The sequence below is a fragment of the Temnothorax americanus genome, unplaced genomic scaffold (genome assembly GCF_048541705.1).
Source record: "Temnothorax americanus isolate GAGA-0224 unplaced genomic scaffold, ASM4854170v1 Scaffold113, whole genome shotgun sequence".
NCBI classification, from domain to species: domain Eukaryota; kingdom Metazoa; phylum Arthropoda; class Insecta; order Hymenoptera; family Formicidae; genus Temnothorax; species Temnothorax americanus.
In genome coordinates, this window is record NW_027509246.1 from 46,747 (window position 1) to 67,873 (window position 21,127).

The window sequence follows — 21,127 nt, forward strand, 5'->3', positions numbered from 1 at the left end:
AGTAATGGATCTGCCTATATATATATGGAATTAAGCATAAAAAAATTTATTTTACTTTGACAATGTTTGTTTGATAACAATACTCTGCAAAGGTTTAGCCGCACCATTAATACAATCTGAATGTCGGTACGACGATGAATAGATATCATGCAAATCTCCATGCAGTTCCACCAAGAATAAGAGCAACATTGTCATGTGCAAACAGTTATCGACCTGAAACTAATCAACATCTACTGTCCGGACAAGGAACAAACGTGAGATATGTAAAGCGAATGGTGAATGGGAACCAGAACCTATGCGATGTGTTCAAGGTCCGCTTATTACTAAATGAAAAATAAAAAATTGCGATGAGCGACCTGTTAATATTAATATTAAGGGCTAAAATTTTAACTGGTATCTTATTTTACCTTCCTGGAAGTATATATGCTATTTGTAAAATGAAAAAAAAGTTGCCCTAAAATGACACACCCTAGTGCACAGGTAATTGTCGCATTGCTTATAACTTATAATTAGGAGCATAATTTTGCTGTATAAGGTGAGTTGCTAGAAATAATTTGCACCTCAAAGCAGTTATTCAGTCATTAAAGCACATTAATTTATAATCAATTAAATGCATACTACTTTTATATCAAAATTTGTTTTTCTCGATTGTCATCAACAAGATTCACTCTTTATCTATACATTTCTCTCGATTACTGTAATATATTTATATTTTCCCTTTTTATAAGTTAAAACTAGCAGAGAATTCTGCGTTCCATGTAGTCGTTTTTCTGAAAGATATGTTCTTACAAACACTTTAAACGAAAATTGGTATTTTTTTAAAGAAAAATCAAACAATTGATTACGCACTGAAGTTGTGATTTTTATATAAAAAAAAGATATATAGCACCGATATATTATGGCTGTATTTCGATATTTACTGCAATTACTGAAAATTTATAGTTTACGTCACATGTGTTATAGATTTTCAGTACTGGCAGTTTAGTACAAATGAATTTTGAAACGCAGCCTATAATGTCAAACTATTGACAAACGTCGAGAGTCGTAAATTTAATGGACTTTCGATTTAACTATCCACATTAACCACACAAAGTTTCAGTTTTGATTATATTTCCAAATCACTTTAAAATTGTATTACAAATATAATTATGTTCAACGTTTTCATTGTTTTTACATTTTTGATACTTCTATTGTAGATTTGCAAAAATAGAACATTTAAACATCTTATATTTTAACATAATAAATCTCTCTCTCTCTCTCTCTCTCTCTTTCTCTCTCTCTCTCTCTCTCTCTCTCTCTCTCTCTCTCTCTCTCTCTCATCTGACTAACAAAAGAATACCGCGCAGTACTTTGATCAGAACTACTGTCAAGACTGTTATGTATTCTCGTTCTTACCTACACATTTAGCTATCTAGCTAGATATCTTGTTTACTTATATTGATACTTACTTACTATGATACGTTAGACCTGTCAGTTCTCAGAGATTTCCCAGGGCTGTTAGACTGTTTTCATTAAACCTCGTATTGAAGAATTTTCCAAAGCCACATCGTGGTAAGCATGTGTTAACCATAGCTAATTGCTCTAAAAGTTGAATTCTAATCGGCACACAATTTCAATATTTCGATTCAGATGGTAAGTTACACCTTCACTTATTTCAACAAATATATAGCGTAAAGGTACGTTTAAATAATTCGTAAGAAGGAATTCGAAATATACATTTTTGTTCCTCTAATTTTGAAAAAATTATCTTCTAAAAATTATTGTCATCAGAAATTTAGTTCTTTTAATAAATATATTTAAATACATTTTTTATTATTGTGTTATAAGCAATAATATTGCTATTATTGCTGTCTTTTCTTTCGTTGTCATAAAAACGAGTTTAAGTTTACACTAAGTAAAATGTTTCTGGTTTTATATAATGTATCCTTTTCTTTCATTTTTTTTATATGCTAAAAGATATATATGATAGACAATGTTCTACGCCGCTTTAACGAACAAGATATGTAGAGGAAAGTGAGAAAATTTTGATAATTAATTTATCATCATATAAAGAGACACATAACATATTAATATTATTGTGTTAATGGTTTAATAACATTTTAATATACTAAATACATTTAGGATAATAAACCATATTTTACATATGGTAATGTTTATTGTTGTATTGTGTTAATTGTGTTATGAGTCATAACACGGTTTAGTTTTGGCACAGCAGTCATTTTAACAGATATGCCTCATGATTTTACATATAAACCACAAACCATTACTTTGAAATTTTATTTAACAAAGAAATCTTTTGTACAGATACATGCAACGAATTTTGGCATGGAACCCTTCATATACTATTATTAAAGAGCCTACTATTTTTTATTGCGACAATGCTAGCTGTCGACGAAAATTCAAGAAATAACAATAGTTTAACAGATATGGAAGCCGTTTATAGAACGATGTAATACCGCTTCACTATGAAATCTATTTAGATCTACATAACACATATGGTAATATTTTATCTCGCGGTGAATGCAAAATTTCCATTCTGATCAACCGTCCAACGCGAGATATAAGCTTTCACACAGACAGATCGCATATACGGGAATTAAAATTTGATCAAATGAAATCTGCAAATAGTACAGCAACGTACAATGTTAAAACTGACATCTGTATCTTCTGTTTCGCAGAGGAATTATCTGGTTATTACGACTTGTATTTAACATATACCAATGTAGTAACAAAGGATGACAGTAACAAGGGAAGCATCTTCAGAACATTATTCATAAATCATAAGGGAGATAAATTGTGAGTAAAAATTATTGAAATGCTGCAAGTATATTGTTAAGCAATGCGTTGCGAATACTTTACTACAAATTACTATTTTCTGCAAACCATTTCCGATATCTCTTTACTTGTCGTAAATTAAGACATACAATAAACAATAAATTATAAAGATATTATAATATATAATAAAATAAACCAATTAAATACTGTTTTAGTAGAATTTACAAAAACTTGACATTTAATTGAATATAGTTACACAGTAATAAATGTCTATACCCAGTAAAAAAAAGCATATCAAGAAACATTTCAACTACATTGCAGCAACGTTGTAACGTTAACGTTAATACATAGTTGAAATGGTTCTTAATGTTTTTTGTTTACTAGATAATAATAATAATCTGTAATAAAGCACGAAATAATCTGCCCAGATAGCAACGTATCTGCATTGTTGCTGGCATGTTGCCGGCAACATAGTATGTGTTGCTATCAGAATTGTGGCAACTGAGTCCGCATTTTTCGGCAAGTTGATGCCTTCACAATATAACAATTTTGTGTAGCAACTTGCCAGCAACTTGTCGGTAACTTATGCTGCAGTCTAAAAACGTCTGATTCAAAATTCGAGATGTTGCTGTCATGTTGCTGTAATAATTCATAGAATCACACAATGCTGTCATATTGCTAGCAACGCAAAGTAAATTTGATCCAGGTAGCAGAGTGACTTCAAGTTACGTCTAAGTAAGACGTCATTAAGACGTTTTTAGACGTTTTTCTGCTACCTGGGATGCTGCTCTCTTGCCGATAAATTGCTGGCAATACATATATTGTTGCCTGCATGTTGCTTCAAATTTTTAAATATTAAATTACTTGAAACCAATTAAAGCAAATATACGGCAAGTTGCCAGCATCATAAGCAATCACAGGTTTGCGCAATTTTACTCAGACACGCTTGGCTATCTGGGTGCTTTCTCATATATGTTTTGCTAAATTTCAAGACTGCAAAGACTGTCAAAGATATAGTTTTTTATTAAAGTTAAATAACAATTAAGAATTAAGTGCTAAAAATTTCTTAAATTCTTACCATGATTGAGAAGTTTATATTGGATTTGTATATTACGCGCTGTACGACAAATTCACAATTTATTTTAATGGAAACACAAACATGATGTGTTATATTTGCATTTACATTGTTGAGTAAAAAATTGTACCTTGCATGTAAGTTACATGTAACTTAGTGTTTGCTGGAATATTACAATAGAACAAAACTGAAATTAATTTTGAAATAGCGTATAAAGAGGCTAAATTGTATATTCCTTGACTTTTAATAATCACATCAGTAATTGAATATTTATAGTTGTCTAATCGTTAATATGTGACAGATAGATAGTGGTGACAAATCTGTGGCCAATGGGAGCTCGACGTTTATTTCTTTGTTAAGACGATCCGGTATTTTAGGCAAATTTTAGCATTATGATAAAACATCCTCAGAGTTACAAAATTTTGTCGAATATGCCAATTCAAGAAAAATATAATACTTATGATATTGACATATAGACACTTTTTAAGAAAACTTCTCAAATACCCACTTATCATGTCTCAGCAGTATTGTTACCACATTTCTGTTCTATTAAAATACATGATATGCACAATTTAATTGTACTCAGATGGGAATTAATAACTCCTCATTTTCATTACATAAAATTTACATTTCTCTTCCTTGAAAAAATCACAAAGTATTTCAAATTGCAAAAAATGTATTTGCAAAATTTAAAGCAATTATTGCATGTCGCAATACCTGGTTTTCAACATGATGCCGTTTCAAAGGGACTCATTTTTTATAGGTAATAATAAATATAGAAAAAAATATTTATTAATATTATAAATTAATATAATAAGCAGGCGCTGGTCCACAAAGGGCAGTTCCGCCAATGATAATAAATATAATAAAATCTTATATATTTACCTATAGTCAAAATTTTTTAGTTTAACATTGAACATAAAAGTACTTATTTCCTCAGATTTAATTGCTGCATAATATATTTATATTAACGCAGAATATATATATTATAAATATGAGTATAAATGCGTCGTAAAAAATAACGCAAAATTGTTTAGTCTATGACATAACATCCCCCTTTTCCTAGAAAAATGTTGTTTACGACGAACATGTCCCGATAGGTTCGATGCGTCATCGACAAGACACGCTCCCAACGCAGTGCGCTATCGAGTTAGTCTTACCCATTGTACGCCGCCTAGCGGCGTCGTTGCAAACGAGGCCCCCGCGACCCGACGGACCCTGCGGCGCAACAACGGACCCCCACGCGGCCCCCGCGAACCCCCGCGGAACCCCACGCGGACCCGCGGCGCAACCGCGAACGCGAATAGATCCATAATCATCCTGGCGACAATGGATGCTATGCGTTCGTATAATTATTGTTAGACATATTTTGTTTATACATTCCAGCAGCCGGACATTGGCGCTCGCTTTTTGTAATATGCCGCGCCATAACCGAATACCGCCGCGACGGTTAAATCGTAATCGGCAGCTGTTCTTCCTAGAAAAAAACATGAAAAGGACTCCGCAACGGTTAAATCGTCATCGGTGACAAATTTTATCAATTGTTTACCTCGGCTATTTTATCTTTAATCCGTCGTCGGGTCATCGACGCTCGCTTTTGTAGTGAGACGCCGTAACCGAATGGCGGCTCGCATGTTCTAGAAGGGTGAGATCATTGCAGAGTTAAGTGTCTAACTCGCTGTTTTGTTTATATTGGCCGATAAAATTCCAGCAGCCGAACGGCGCCTTTGTAATACCCCCGCGCCGATAAAGTGACAACCCCCCCCCGCGGACCACCCTCGGCGTAGAAGTAGACACATACCCCCCCCCCTCGGCGGTACCCCTTGTCAATACGAGAGAGAAATATGTTTATTAATATTTAATAAATATGTCCCGACACGCTCGCCGACCCCCCTTCGCTCCCCCCTCACCAACGAGTCCTCCCCCCCGCTCCCCCTCGCCCTCGAGTCCCCCCCGCCCCGCTCCCTCCCCGGAGCTCCCGGGACAGAACTGTCAAAACATCTCCTACTAAGGTCATTGCTATATTTTTCAAACTTTTTTGTTTATAATTTTTTAATATAAAACGATTGCCGGCTAAAAACTTCTGAAGATCACTCAGGAGGGTGACCTTGACAACATATGTCAAGGTCAAGGTCATCGGCAGGTGGGGTCTTTTTATGCACATTTACCGAGACCGGAGCTAGTTGTCACACTTTTCAAATACTGATTAAAAAAAATGTTAGCAATATTTTATAATATCGTATACTACTTTCTAATGTAGCTACATCGTTTAAGTGTAAGAAAAAAATATTAAATTTGTATATATTTATACACAAAAAAGTTATTTAATTTAAAACAAAATCGTGCAAATGTTACTACTTACCCCATACGCAGGGTTGGTTGTCACATGACTCTGGATTGACATGTATCTTTCATGTAGAGGACACATACGACAAATAGTTCTTGTTTTAATATTTTATTAAAATTAGTGACACAGTTTTTGGTAAATTTAACTTAATAATATATTGCAACATAAATTGAACAAAAAATTAATAATTTTCATAAACTTTGTAATATAATTCTCATAAACTTAGAGTAAATAAAAGAATAATAATTCTCATAAACTTTGAATCCCATCTCATTTGAGACAACTTACCCTGAACGATTATTTTGAACAAAAAAGATTGTATTTATAAACTATGTTGCAATGTCGGTTAACTAAAAATGCAGGAAAAATTATCTAAAACTATAATATTTTTTATGACTAAAAAGAAATTACGACTAGTAATTCCAAAAACCAACGAAACAATAAAAATAAAGGTAAAAAAATTTACTCACAACCTCCGGTTTTTAAAAAGTGCTCGTAAATATCACATGCAATGTTTTTGAAACGAGCTATTTCGTACATCCGACTAACACGATAGGAGCAACCTACGTTATAGAGAAGAATATTCCTCAATCTATTAAGTGAAAGTATAAGCTTTGTGACACAACTTACCCGTGTGACTTCTAGCCCCGGTCTCCCCTAAAGAGTGTACTCTACCAGATCAACAAGTTGAATACAAATTTAAAACAAATCTTTTTAACTATTTTTTGATTATCTGCTTTTAACTATTTAAACTGCGAAAAGACTACATTTTTTCTTAGACCTTTAGATATAATAAAAAATTATTTTTTTAATTTCTAGTCTGATCATCTTGCAAACTATGAATATTAATAGAATTATAATTTTATTCAATGTAGTGGTTTATACATATAAATATTTTGTATCACAAAATGGACAAATTACCAGACAGCACCATGTCCAAAATCGGGACATAAGACGTCTTTTCGACGTCTTTTAGGCGTCTTTTAGACGTCTTTTAGACATCTTTTAGACGTTTTATGTCCCGCTTTTGGGCAAGTGTGCTATATGAGTAGGCTGTGTTCCGATATATTCACTGCTAGTACTAAAAATCTATAGTTTATGTTACGTACACTACACATGAAGGTTACTATTTTATACATTTCATTCAAAATCAAGCAACTTTTGTTTAAATAAAACATTCTTTGGGGAAATGCGTTATTTCTGAAGTATTTTATTCTATCAGTAAAAAAGAGATATCGTGTATAAACGCTAAGATTAATAATTTTTACATGAAAAGTTATTTTTTGACATCTTGAATCAAAATCCCCAAAAATGAAAAAAATTGGCATGTAACACTTGAAAGAGATTACTTGTAAGAAGAAAAACTTTTTTCTTTTCTTTTTAATCTTCTTTGAGCATGAGATCAACCAACTGTAAAAATCATATCAATTTATCTTTACGAATGATAGAAAAATTGACAAAAAACAACAAATAAAATTATATATTACTATTGAACAATCCAGTCACCATTGTCGAAAGACATAAAACGTTGAGAATGTCTGCCATCGAAAATTATGCGCATTAACAATTTATATAATGCCTCATATATATGCGCTACTTTATTTTTTATTACATGCATAAGTTTTTTGTTTGTTGAGTTTTCCGTGATTGTGTCATCGCGCTGTCTTACATTATTTCTCCATGTATTATTGTTTTATATATCGAATTGATATCTTTTTATTATTAATAAAATATCGATGTGATGATATAGAATATCAATGTATTAAATATAAAAACAGTTTACAATTTTGACAAAAATGGAATTTTAAAGAAGAGGTGAAAGAGAGAGAGGGAGAGAAAGAGAGAGAGAGAGAGAGAGAGAGAGAGAGAGAGAGAGAGAGAGAGAGAGAGAGAGAGAGAGAGAGAGAGGGAGAGAGGGGGGGGGAGAGAGAGAGAGAGAGAGAGAGAGAGAGAGAGAGAGAGAGAGAGAGAGAGAGAGAGAGAGAGAGAGAGATACATAGATAAATATAATTTATTATGCTCAAGCAAAGGCTAAAGGGCAAAAAGCAAAAGTAACATAGAATTACAATACTGATGCAGATACAATTGCTCTCAACAATATTAAACAGTAGATATATAAACAACTTAAACAACTTAAAACTACCGCACTTATAGACTAACGCATTACGAACTAACATACTTAAAGCCCGCCGAAACAGCAAGTTGATACTTTTAGTCAGATTCGGATGCCAGCAGAAAAGATCAAAGAAGACTTTTAAATAATGCCAAAGATGATGCAGAAGTTATATTGTCAGGTAACGAGTTCCAGAGATAAATTGCAGAGATTTGGAAAGAGTTTCTGTATGTTAACGTTTTGTGGGCAGGAATGTGGAAGGCCTGAGTGTGGAAGCAGCCAGACGTTCGGATCTCCTCAGCAGAGGATCAGGTTCGGTAAAAAGCTCACAAAGATAAGAAGGAGATCGCATATGGAGGATACGATACATCTGGCAGCTTATGAAGTAAAGCCTCCTTTTCGATACGGAGCCATCGCAGTCTTCGCCTGTACGGTGTTATATGCTCATCGCGCCTGAGATTGAATATGAATCTGATACAGCAATTTACTAGCCTCTGTAATTTAGTGTTTAATTCATCCGTCATACTGTGATAAACTAGACAGCAATAATCAATGTGAGGTATTATGAGGGTAACAACCAGTTTTGTCTTCAGCGCTATTGAGAGAGAATTTCTGTTGAATTTGAGACTGTAAAGTGCTCGATGAACCTTTTGAGAAACATGGATGACATGCTTCTTCCAAGAAAGATCGGACGTAAGAATAACACCAAGGTTCTTGACTTCACTCACAAAAGGTATTGGCGTGTTATTGATCACTACTGGCTGTAGGAGATTCAGATCAATGTTTCTAATATGTGCTCGACTACCAAACACAATAATCTTGGATTTGCTCGGGTTGAGCTTAAGACCGTTTGACTCAGCATAATCGAATATGGCCCTGGCATCCCTTGTAATCATTTCAAGACCACGATTTATGTCGACCGGTGCGCATGAATGATAAGCTTGAACATCGTCTGCAAAAAGCATATGATACGTATGTGGCAAAACACGGTAAATGTCGTTGATATAGAGAGAAAACAATAGAGGACCAAGCACGGAGCCCTGCGGTACTCCAGATGACGTGAATAGCCACTCAGATAAGTTTCCAACGTCGTCCACCACTGCCTGAGATCGGCTTGTCAGGTAAGAGAAAATCCACATTATAGCCTCGTCAGAGAAACCGAACTCTTTCAGCTTTATACAAAGTTGAAGGTGTGGAACGGTGTCAAATGCTTTGCTGAAGTCGAACAGTATCATTATAGTAATATGGCCGTTATCAATCGCGCGCTTGATATCATCACAGACCCTTGAGAGAGCAGACTGGGTGTTGTGACCCGAACGGTAAGCAGACTGTCTGGGATTTATTAGATGGAATTCATCTAGATATTGTGTAATCTGTGAGGCGACAATTTGTTCAAAGATTTTCGACAGTTCCGGCAGATTCGCTATCGGTCTCGTGTCAGACGGAGACTGTGGATTTCTAATTTTCGACTGTGGACGAATTAGTGCTCGCTTCCATTTCGATGGGAACATGGAAGTTTTCAATGATCGGTTGAACATTACGGTGATCACTGAGGAAGCCACTGGCCAAGCGATACGCAGAACGTGCAGCGGAATGCCGTCCGAACCCGACGCGTAGGAATGCAGAAGTGCAGTCATGAGAAGTTTATATATGTCACATGGGAGCACAGCAGAGAATTTGAACAGCGGTCGCAATGCTGGTCGAGGAATCTGGGCAATAGCAACGACAAGTTCTGCCCGTGAGCATGGCTGCAGAGCCTTAGAGACTGACACAAAATACGCATTCAGCTGATCTGGCGTAAAAAAGCGTAGCGGAAAGACTTGTGTCTGCTTTACTAGACCAAGTCGTGCAAGTTCTCTCCATAGTTTGGCCGAGTCAGTGATTTTGACAAGTGAATTGTAGTGGAATTCGTTCTTTGCTCGTTTGATATCCACATTGAGCTGATTCCTAAAGTGTCTATAGGCGGTGTAGTCGAGTAAACAGCCCGAACGCTTGGCCTGCCTGTACATTGTGTTTCGGGTGTTAAGACGCGTCTTGAGATCATCTGATAACCATTGCGTCGGTGGCTTCCGCACCACAATCACACGTGCAGAAGCCTGGGCATTGAGTGTTTCAGTCATGGCGTCCGACAGCGCAGCACAGAGACCGTCGGCATATTGACTCTCATCTGCTTCCGTAATCATCCGGATACGTTCGAGGTACCTAGGATTGTTTATAATAGACCCAAGGCAATCACAGAACTCGTCGGCATCGATGTCTTTAAAATTACGCCTTACGATAGAGCGCTTAGTATCAAAAACTGTGCCAAGTGAGAGTCTTAATTCCATTAGATCGTGACCAGCAATAAACGGACTATCAGATTTGGTCAGCCGCAGAATCTTGTCGCTGTCATTCACAGCCAAAACGTCAAACCGCGAGTCAGCAGTGGCCGTGTGGTATGTAGCCCCAGTATTCACAATGTTCATTGAGATGCTAGACATTAGGTCGCGCAAGTGGTTGGCTTCAAAATTGGTCGACAAGAGGTTGCAATTCAGGTCACCACCGATGATGATGTTTTTGTACATTTGTGAGGCACTTGCAAGTGTTTCGACGAATTCATGTAGGAGGAGACCCTTGGGTCTTCTATAGACCGACGCAAATAATACCGCCTCATTGTTTGGTAGACGAATCTCAATAATCTAATACTCCGGAGAGTTGAAATCAACATTTGGAGAAATAGCTATAATTTTAGCCTTAAAGTGAGTCGTGAATGAAGCAGGCGACACCACCACTTCGTCTACCCTCGCGATCATGACGAATGAGGAAATAGCCATCCAAGGCCACAAGTGCATCAAAAACATCAGAGTGCAGCCATGTTTCAGATATTGAAATTACGTGAACAAGGTTAGACGCAAACTGCACTCTGATTAAATCAATATGCCCTCGTAGTGAATTGGCATTAAATTGGGCTACACAAAACTGAGACGAATTTATAGGTAATTTTCCGTGGTTGGTAGGAAGCAATTTGCTGTTATCGTGGTCAAGTCAAACTAATTTCTCGAGATCTGATTCTGAATCAATGTTAATGATGGGCTTGCCTTCCGAGAGTCTACAAATACATCCGCTTTTCATCCAGACAAATATATATGACTTGTCCTTGGTCGTGCGCCTGGTCAGTTGCAGCAAATCATGTAGCCTTGGATAGCATTTTATTTACATGTATATTGCGATTAGAATTATTTCCACAGACCTCGCTCTGCTTGAACTCCCGCTTTGCACGCGTTTTCAATAAAACTGTTCGCTGAACAGCGCCAGAGGACAGGGTGACAGCATAGAGCCAGTCTTGTCCGTTCGCGGGAGACAATCCGGGCCCACCGCCGTATGTTTTCCGCACCATAGGTCTAACATTCAAAATATGACATGAGAGATCTTTTATGTCAAGCAATTCAAACACATTCTGAACCAACTCAGCTCGTGTGATCGGTAAAGCCGCAGGCACTCCCGATATGACTAGCTCATCATCGATACGCTTGTCAGTCGTGGAGATCGACTGAGCCGATTTTAGATTTCTGAGCTCTCCGACTTTACGCTCTAATGCAGAGACAGTTTGTTTAAGTTCAACGATGCGTTTGCTGTTTTGTGACGTTATGTCCGCGATACGACTAAGATCGTTGAGCTTGTCCGTAATTTCCTTGTTAGTACGCTGTTAACTCTCTATAAATCCAGCAAATCTATCACCCAGACTTTGCAGCAGCTCATTCGTCGTGGCTTGCAGGCTCAATTGAGTACGGGAGTCAACAGAAGAGGCCATGTTTTCAAAATTAAATGTTTGCGCGCTATTTTCAGTTCCCGGTGTGAGAGGAGGTATGTCTAATGACGCTAATAAGGATCTACAGCAAGTGTCCGCGTATCTAGTTACTGAAAACGACCAGACGCAACCAGGATGAAATACCCTTCTGCACTGCCCGCACTGAACCGACCTATTCGCAATCGGCTTTTTGCACTTTACGCACGTAGGCTGCATGTATACATATAGTATATATTAGAAACGCACCAACAGTATCAGCATTCAGTTCATTGAGAAGACACAAATGTCACTATTTGAGTCTGTCGGTCCGTGTGCGCGACCAATCAGAAGCATACAACAGCAGCAAGAAAATGGATAGGCGCGTGCTCCTCGCTAGTCCTCGAACGTGCAGAACGGTGCAGAAGGAGCAGTAAACAGGCGCATGCGGGAAGACACAAGTGCAACTATATGAGTTTGTCCGTATGCGCGACCAATCAGAAGCATACGACAGCAGCAAGAAAGTGGATAGGCGCGTGCTCTTCGCCAGTTCTCGAACGTGCAAAACGGTGCCGAAGGAGCAGTAACAGGCGCATGCGCGTCAGAGACCCTCGCCGCTCACGGAATACATCACAGTATACTGCCCAAAAGTTAGGTTAGGATGCAAGAATAGAAAAGATATCAGCGTAAAGTGACAAGCAGACAGGAAAGTAGATAGTCGTTCGCAAAAAGCAACGAAAGCTATGCAAGCCTGTAACAAAAATTGCCCAAAGGCAACTTGCGGCAGATGATATGTCCAAGTAAAGCAGGAGCGACAGAACAGACATGCACGCCGTACTCACCGAGAGAGAGAGAGAGAGAGAGAGAGAGAGAGAGAGAGAGAGAGAGAGAGAGAGAGAGAGAGAGAGAGAGAGAGAGAGAGAGAGAGAAAGAGAGAGAATAACTTTTTAAGATAAATTGCCAAAATTTGTAACAAAAAAATTTATATTACATTTTCAAAATTTTTTTGGATTTGAAGTAATATTTTCTGTTTTTTTTTTTCAGATTTTTTAATTTTTTACTTTAACTTATTATACGTTTATATTATGTATTTACTATAGTATATGTACGAGCAATAAGTAAAAAAACGTATATAAAATGTAATTAAATATTGTTAAAATTATAATTAAATAATGTTTTGAGAGAAAAATTTGTATTTGAAAATTTATATTGAAATGTCTGAATTTCATATGTTTTAATCATTTGACATTGCATCAAATGTCAATGTTTTATGTCAACAGTCAACACTATTTATATTACACATTATAGTATTTATAAAATAGCCACTGCGATTACTTCTAATCTGTACTTTTTTACTATTTTTCATGACTTGTAAGCCATACGTGAATGTATGAAAATGTTTAGTATAATCTATTCTAATAAATCATTTTGAAGCGTTAAACTTATTTAACTTTTCTATCAATGCATGGATATCCGGATACCATTTCGAAATAAACGTTGACGATTTTTATATTCTTGTGCGGATTTTATTATAATCTCCTCACTATTAATTTCTCAAAATATGAAAAACTGAAGTAATATGTTTGGAGGCTTATTATTCTAAATATATAAAAAGACAAAAAGGATGGTTTAGTGTTTTATTTCCGTTCTATGAAACTGTTGTGCACTAATATCTATTAAGAATCTAATTTTCGTCTTCGTTGTATACATTTTTCAGTATCCGAGCAATAGGCTCTAATAATAACACTAAATATATTCTTTTCTTCTTTTTATATTTAATTTAAAATAATAACAATAATTATAATGAATAATATACAAATATTTCTGTTAAAAAATTGTTTTTTATGACTATTGTGTAATACTAGCGTAATATTTCATTACCTTGTAAACTGCACCCGTGATACTACCATGTTGGTAATAATAATATTTTTTGCAGATATTATGAATTAATATAAAATAACGTAAGAAATACAGTAAAAACTCCCGTTTAAAAGATCCATTTCTAATGACTTTTAAATTAATTATTGAAATGTTGTCAAAAGATCATGATATTCTGAGTAAAAAATGGATTGTTACTCAGAAAGATAACTTTTATAATATATATTAAGATCAAGGCTGTTGGAGGATCCTTTAAACAGGAGTTTTATCAAATAAAAACATTCAGTTATATGCGAAACATACAGCAATGGACGTATACCTGTTGGTTGATATTCATTGAATATTGGCAACATGCATGAGATGTTGAGCATATTAAAACCTGTTTTTTTGACATAAAACAGATATACCTACCAAGATTTTTATTATTCGGAGATTCTTTAAAATTTTTTAAAAAAGAATATTTGAGGTTTAACCTTACGTTATTCGCGTGAAATGTAAAATAAACTTCAACCTTAGCAATCTACTAAATTCAAAGAGTAAGACTTTTTTATCGATCAAATATTGAACAAATTGTTTCACAATTAAAGAAGAACTTTTGCATTTATCTCTTTATCTAAAAGATATATACAAGGTATCCCATTTTAACGACCTCAAATATATTTTGAACGACACATTTCAGAGAAAAACTAGGCTCAACTAGGCCCAACACGGGCCCAGAACCCAAATTCTAGTAAGATTGTCTATTGGCCTCCTTTGAACCCTGTAACTTTTATTTGAAACATTTTTTTCTAAAATGTGTTGTTTAAGATATACAGTATATATTTGAGGTCGTCATTTAAAATTGGACATCCTGTATAATATTATAAATTTTAAGAAAATAATAAACATTGAGATATAATGTTGGGAGGTAACATACATACCACGCGAATAATGTAGGGTTAACAGCTGCTATAACAGCGTTTTCATAGAGCCATATATGTATACTAAAATATGCCATAGATACTCCGGTATCATGGTGCATTGATAGAAAGGTGAAATGATGCATGCACACAGAAAGGATAATATATCATAAAATTCAAATAATATATTAAAAATGTCATTACATTACTTTCTCAGATTTTTTTATCGCATATTATTATTTTTTCTAATAATATGTTATAATTTATTTGTGTTATTATTTGTATAGAAAGTTGCAATGATAGATACAATAGTTACATTAAAAAATTTATGTAACGTTAAATAAATTAATTTATATGTATGTTATTCAAGTTTAATATAGTGAATAATTTGCGGGAAATTACAAAGATTGAGAGAGTTTTGCTCTTTCTCTCATTAAAATATTACATCCGTCCTATCATAGATAGCAATCGAACACGTTAGGAATCTACGCTAATGCAATAAGCTAAGAACTTTTTAGGCCACATTCGCTTAACTTAAATTATTTAATGCATATCACCTTTTTGTTTGTAGTTTAATTGACTAGGTGGATGTTCTCCCGTAATTTAATTTTGCACATATTATGTAGTTTGCATATATTATACAATTTTTTGGCGGCACGTGAATATGAGTTCTTAAAAGTTCGATTGATTGAATTTGTAATAAAAGGACACTTTTTTTAGCATTTGATAATATTATATCAAGTTATTTGTTTCGCAACAATAATTTGATTTAAAAGAAAATATTTAAAATAAACACGATTGAGTGCGTTGAAATATTCAGTGTACGTCATTTTTATTGTCTTTAAAATATCTTATAAAAGTTTCTTAACCAAAAATAATATATTCAAATCGACAACAATTGACAAAAAATATATACATAAACTTCAATGTGAAGTATAAAGAAATTTTATAAGATATTTATAAGAAACTTTTACCAAAAATAAATGTTTGTTCCGCTAATAATGTTTAACTAAAAATAATATATTCAAATCGACAACAAATGGCAAAAAATATATACATAAACTTCACATTGAAACATAAACTACACATTTATTTATTTTTGGTAAAAGTTACTTATAAATATCTTATAAAATTTCTTTATATGTAGGTAGAACATAATATTACACATATGTGAGACTATAAAAATGAATTCAGGACTTGCAAACAATGAAGTAATAATTTGTTATAGTAATTGGTACACGGTTCAAGAATATAAAAGCAAAATATATAAAACTTGTAAAACATTATTATTAAATATAAAATTTTGTTTAATGACCAAAATGTCAATATTATTTGTTTTACACAATAAAGTGTAAATTTATATGATTATATATCTGATTTTGCTTTGTTCTCTTTGTGCTTTGTGTTTAATAATTTTTTCTTTTGAATAATCGATTTTTTTAATGAACAAATGTGAACAGATTTAGCAGATCCTTTATTAGCTTTATTATTTAGTTTGAAGTAAATTTGAAACAAGGCAAAATCGAACATATATTCTATAGACATAAAGAAACAGATTCAGCATTATATATATATTGTTACGTCCAACCCCGGGATTAGGATATGAAAATCTGGGAAGCAAGGAAAGGGCTAGCCAGAGGGGTCGGGGGAAGGGAGGGCGCAGCTAGATACTTACAAATGTCGCTCGCAGGTACGCGTTCAGAGACGCGTGGCGCGAGCCGAACGCACTTTTATGACTCAGAAAGGGTCAACGTCTGTAAAGACCTTAGGACGCCTTTCGTGAGCGGTGCGATCGTCGGTCTTTTTTCGAGTCAAAGAATTTAATCCCTTTAACTCAGGATCGGACCTCGTGCAATTTCGAGAGGTGGATGGTAGGATGAGGTCTCAATTTAATGAAAGAAACATTTGAGTTTATCTTAGAAATAAATAGAACATTTATTACGAATTAACATAGAATTTACTAATGACATTGAGTAAAGGAAAAATCAGGCGATAGTACAAATAATAAATAAATCCAGATAAAGGGTAAATGTATTAAATGTAGGTGTAACATGTGTGTGTATTTCTCACGGGTAATACATAGGTGCAGGGGTGATCGGGCAAGATCTTTAAGGAAAAACCTACTTGATAATGAACATCCTGCCCCCGCTATTATTACAATCGGAATCAGTAGTGAGATTACATGAATTTAGTAAAGTGTTGTGTATGTGTGTAAATTAATTTAAGTCGGCCTTAAAATTAAAGTGTATTTAAATTATATGAAGTTAAAACATATGAAAAAAATAAAGGTTAATTTCTATAGTTATCAATCTTATGGTCTCGGGATCGGCTATGTCCTCGAGATCGAGGGTCGAGGCAGTCGAGGAGGTTGGGGACGGACTTCGGGAAGAGGAGGGGGAGTTGGGAGGTTCTAAGAAGCGGGCTGGATCGGGGTTAACGGGGACCACGCGAGGGGGGACCACCCGAAACGGAGCCACGCGGCAAATAGGGCGATGTTCGACAATTGGGCGAGAGGGTAGGACGACTGGGCGATAGGGCAGGATGGTAGTGGGACGATTCTGGTTCGAACAACCGGGTTCTTCCGTAGAAGCTAGTAGGGGCGGTGGGGTGGTGAGTCGCGGAATACCGGCGTTGAGCTGCTCCCGGGGGAGTTTGACCTCCCGTCGCGCCCGCATGTTCTGGCGATTTCTATGTCGCCTGATTGTGCGGAGATTCGGTCCTTGAGGGGCTAGGACTTTCGGGTCCACTAAAAATATGTACTTATTTAGTCGATCTCTCTCGGACCCGGTCGGAAGGGAACAAAAGGAAGTCGTTGAGCTTAAGGGGGGGGAAGGTCAGTGGACAGTCTGGGCCCACGACAACAACGAGACGCCGGGAGCCAAATAATGAGCTTCCGGGGGTCCGACAATCGATAGACCGTTTAAGAAGGGGGGCGATAACGCGGTAAAAGAAGGATCAAGAAAATTACGGGACTTACTACTTGATGACTTGTGTTCAAACGAGTGGCCTTCTCTCAGAAATAAACGTTGGACTCGTCGGTGGGTGAGTCGGGGCGACTGATGGTCCGTCGGATCTGCTGGCACTGACTCTAAACGCAGAGTCGAGACTCGAAACGAATGAGGTTCAGAAATATCGAGCAATGCAGACCCGAACTGAGAAAATTTCTCTGCGCCCTAGTCCTGCGACGTCGCGATTTAAATAAGAAGGTTCGAAGGATGGAAGGGGTGGATTTTGTGTGGGATGTTTCTAATTATTATTTAAGGGATTTCTTATTGGGCGAGATGTTTTTTGCCCAAGAGGTAGATTTGAGTTTACGCCTATCCTAGAAAGCTAGAGACGGTTATCGATTTTTCCGGTTTTCCATTGGTGAGCCCCCTCTTAAGGCCCCACTGTCTTATCGGGGGTGTAACCCATCGGTTCTTTCCAGTGACGCATTTGTTTTTCGGCTATCGCCGATTTCTCTTTTATTAGGGTTCCTTACTTATCTCGCGACCCTGTTTCTATGTTGACAGATGATCCATACTTCTCAATTTTAAGTGCAGTTTTATTGCAAACAGAAACTTTCGCCACGTGCTCTTAAGATTCCTAAAACCACGTATTAGGTTTCGTTTTTGCTTGTCGGAACATCGCACGACCAGTTTTGAGTGAGTCGCGCGATATAATACAGATCCCCATCATCCCTCGTCTGAAGTTAAGGCTCCTTTCTGCGCGTTGTGTCGCCGGATTTATAGTTATGGCCCAGACGAGGTTGACGAGAATCTGGTCACCATATCCCCCGTCTGTTAGTAATTTATTATCTGAGAGGTTGCTTTTAGTTGCCCAAGCAAATGGGTAGTTTGATCATAAAAAAAAAAAAATGCGAGGAGATCTAACCTCACCCCGATCGATAACCGTCCGTACTCGGCTTGTTTATTCTAATCTTAGGGCTATCTTAGGCGCATAAGGATTCCCGCGAAAAAGGGATATCGTGGAGTCTGCAGGACGTAACAATATATATATATATATATATATATATATATATACAGAATTCGCGGACACGGAGTGCAGAACGTGATTGTTTGTGCCAAAAGAAACAACTTTTTCCTCTGGCAAAATTGCGTCTGAACACTACTTTTTAAATAAAAGCGATTTGAAGCTAACGAATGAGCACACTAGGTTACGCATGACTCTGAAACGGCACTAAAAAGGACCGATTAAATATTTTGAAGCACAGGCTCGAAATGCAAACCTTCCATTTTGTATGTACATATTTGCTCTGCGGATAAAATTTTCTTAAGTACATTGGACCATTTTTAACGTAATGATTGGAGCAAAATTTTTCATGTATTATCTAATTTACTTATTTTTTACTTTTAGTCGTTGCTTCAGTGATATCAATTAGAAAATGTCTTTATTATGTTCATTTGCGTCTGTGACTCGGGAAATCGCGCTTGAGCAGTGGTAGCAAGCGGACGTGTGCTTCCCTCTTTACAACTGGTTTGAGCCAATTTCTCTGCGTCTCCAGGCCTTCTCGCGGTGACGGTGATAACGAATTGTATCAAAGAAATAATATGTCATTGAAATAATATGTCTAGAATGTATTTGGTACAGTTCATTAACCCGGCTAACAAGAAAAAGTACGGAAGTGTCCCCCACCAATTTTGATGAGCTTTTATAATGTTGTTTTTTTTTTTTTTAAATAAGAGACGCGTATTTTTTTATACATGCCCATATGCATGTTTAGGGGCTGAAACACCCCTTCGAAAATGTCGGTTCTTCTCTTTCGGGTCAAATATTTCCGAAACTATAAAAAATAGAAAGAAAAATTTTTAAAGTTTAATGACTCAAAGAGTACTTTAACACAATAATAAAAAAATTTAATAATTTATAATTTATGTTAGGGTCCGTACGTTTACCAGACTTCAATTAGGCAATTAAAACTTTCTGTTTCGTACTTTATGAGTACCCCCTATCGATTAATATATGACTCATGACTGTTCATTCGGGGCTTAAACTGGGCATAGTTCTTTCAAATTGACACTTAATTAAACTACTAATTTTCTTCAAATTCGCATACCTATTTTTTATATTTTTTAAATTTCCTACATGGTCGGATCACTCCCGAATTAAACTACTAGTTTTATTCAATTTTGCATACTTTTTTTATTTTTTAAATTTCCTACATGGTCGAATCACTCCCGAATTAATTAGTCTCTTCCAAAGTCGCGGGAGAGACCAATCACCTTCATAATATCATGTAAGCATCTTGGTAATGTTGAGCTTGTATTGTAGTTTTACGCATATTTTATCACCTTGTTTAGAGATGCAGTAGTATTATACGCACCTCAGCTTTACGATTAAAAAAAAACTCTCGTATTTATAAAAATCAGAACTTTATTGTGCAGTGATACGCGAGCAACTTCTTCGGTCGACAAACGATCGTGATCTGCTTATGCCGCTTTCGGCTAACAGGAAAACTAAAGAGTAGGGGCGCGATTGGCTCTAGCGCCTCGCACGGCTCAATTGTAACTAAGAATAATAGAAGCGTGCCATTGGAGGCAAACCCATAAATCAAAGAACATAACTTATGAATATTATAACGCTTGCATCTAAACACATCTTATATTGAAATAGTTTTAAAAAACTTACTTGTATTTTAAAAATCACTAACACTGTAAAACGGTTAAAAAACTGTTACGTTTACACAAAATTTTAGACGTAATTTTTAATTTACACACGACTTGACGATATATGGCCATGCAATTATTATAACAATTTCAATAAATTTAATCGTCTATCTGACGTGCAAAACCCTCTGTTACTTATTGTTAGATAGTGAAATATCAGCACTGGCCGGTCTCCCCTGGTGGTCGAACTGTCCCGGACTTATCCTATATATGTATACATATATTATATTATTGCGTATCGTTCTCTCTCTCTCTCTCTCTCTCTCTCTCTCTCTCTCTCAACATCCATCTTTTATTCATTATAAAAATTGTTGTTCGTATCGAACAATACGTAATACTCTAGGAGTTTGAACGCATAAAACAGTACACGATTCGAAGAATCTAGAATTGCATTGCTTTACGCGGTGGACATTTTGAACATCTTCTTTGAGTTTTGTTTTTTTAATTTTTTAAATTCTATTACATTAATAAATATTAATATGTATAACGTAAATATTGAAATTTATTTTTTTAATTTTAACTTGAAATTAACTTTTTAACAAAGCGTTTTAGGAACGTGTTTTATAGGAACATTTTTGTTTGCTTGATGAGGGGAACATGACTACATATAG

General features: G+C 35.8%; 1 protein-coding gene across 2 annotated transcripts in view; it reads left to right on the forward strand.

The window, feature by feature from the left end:
- The window catches only part of LOC143908724 (uncharacterized), a 243,088-nt gene that overhangs the window by 17,371 nt on the left and 204,590 nt on the right, over positions 1-21,127 (forward strand). The window lies entirely within an intron of this gene.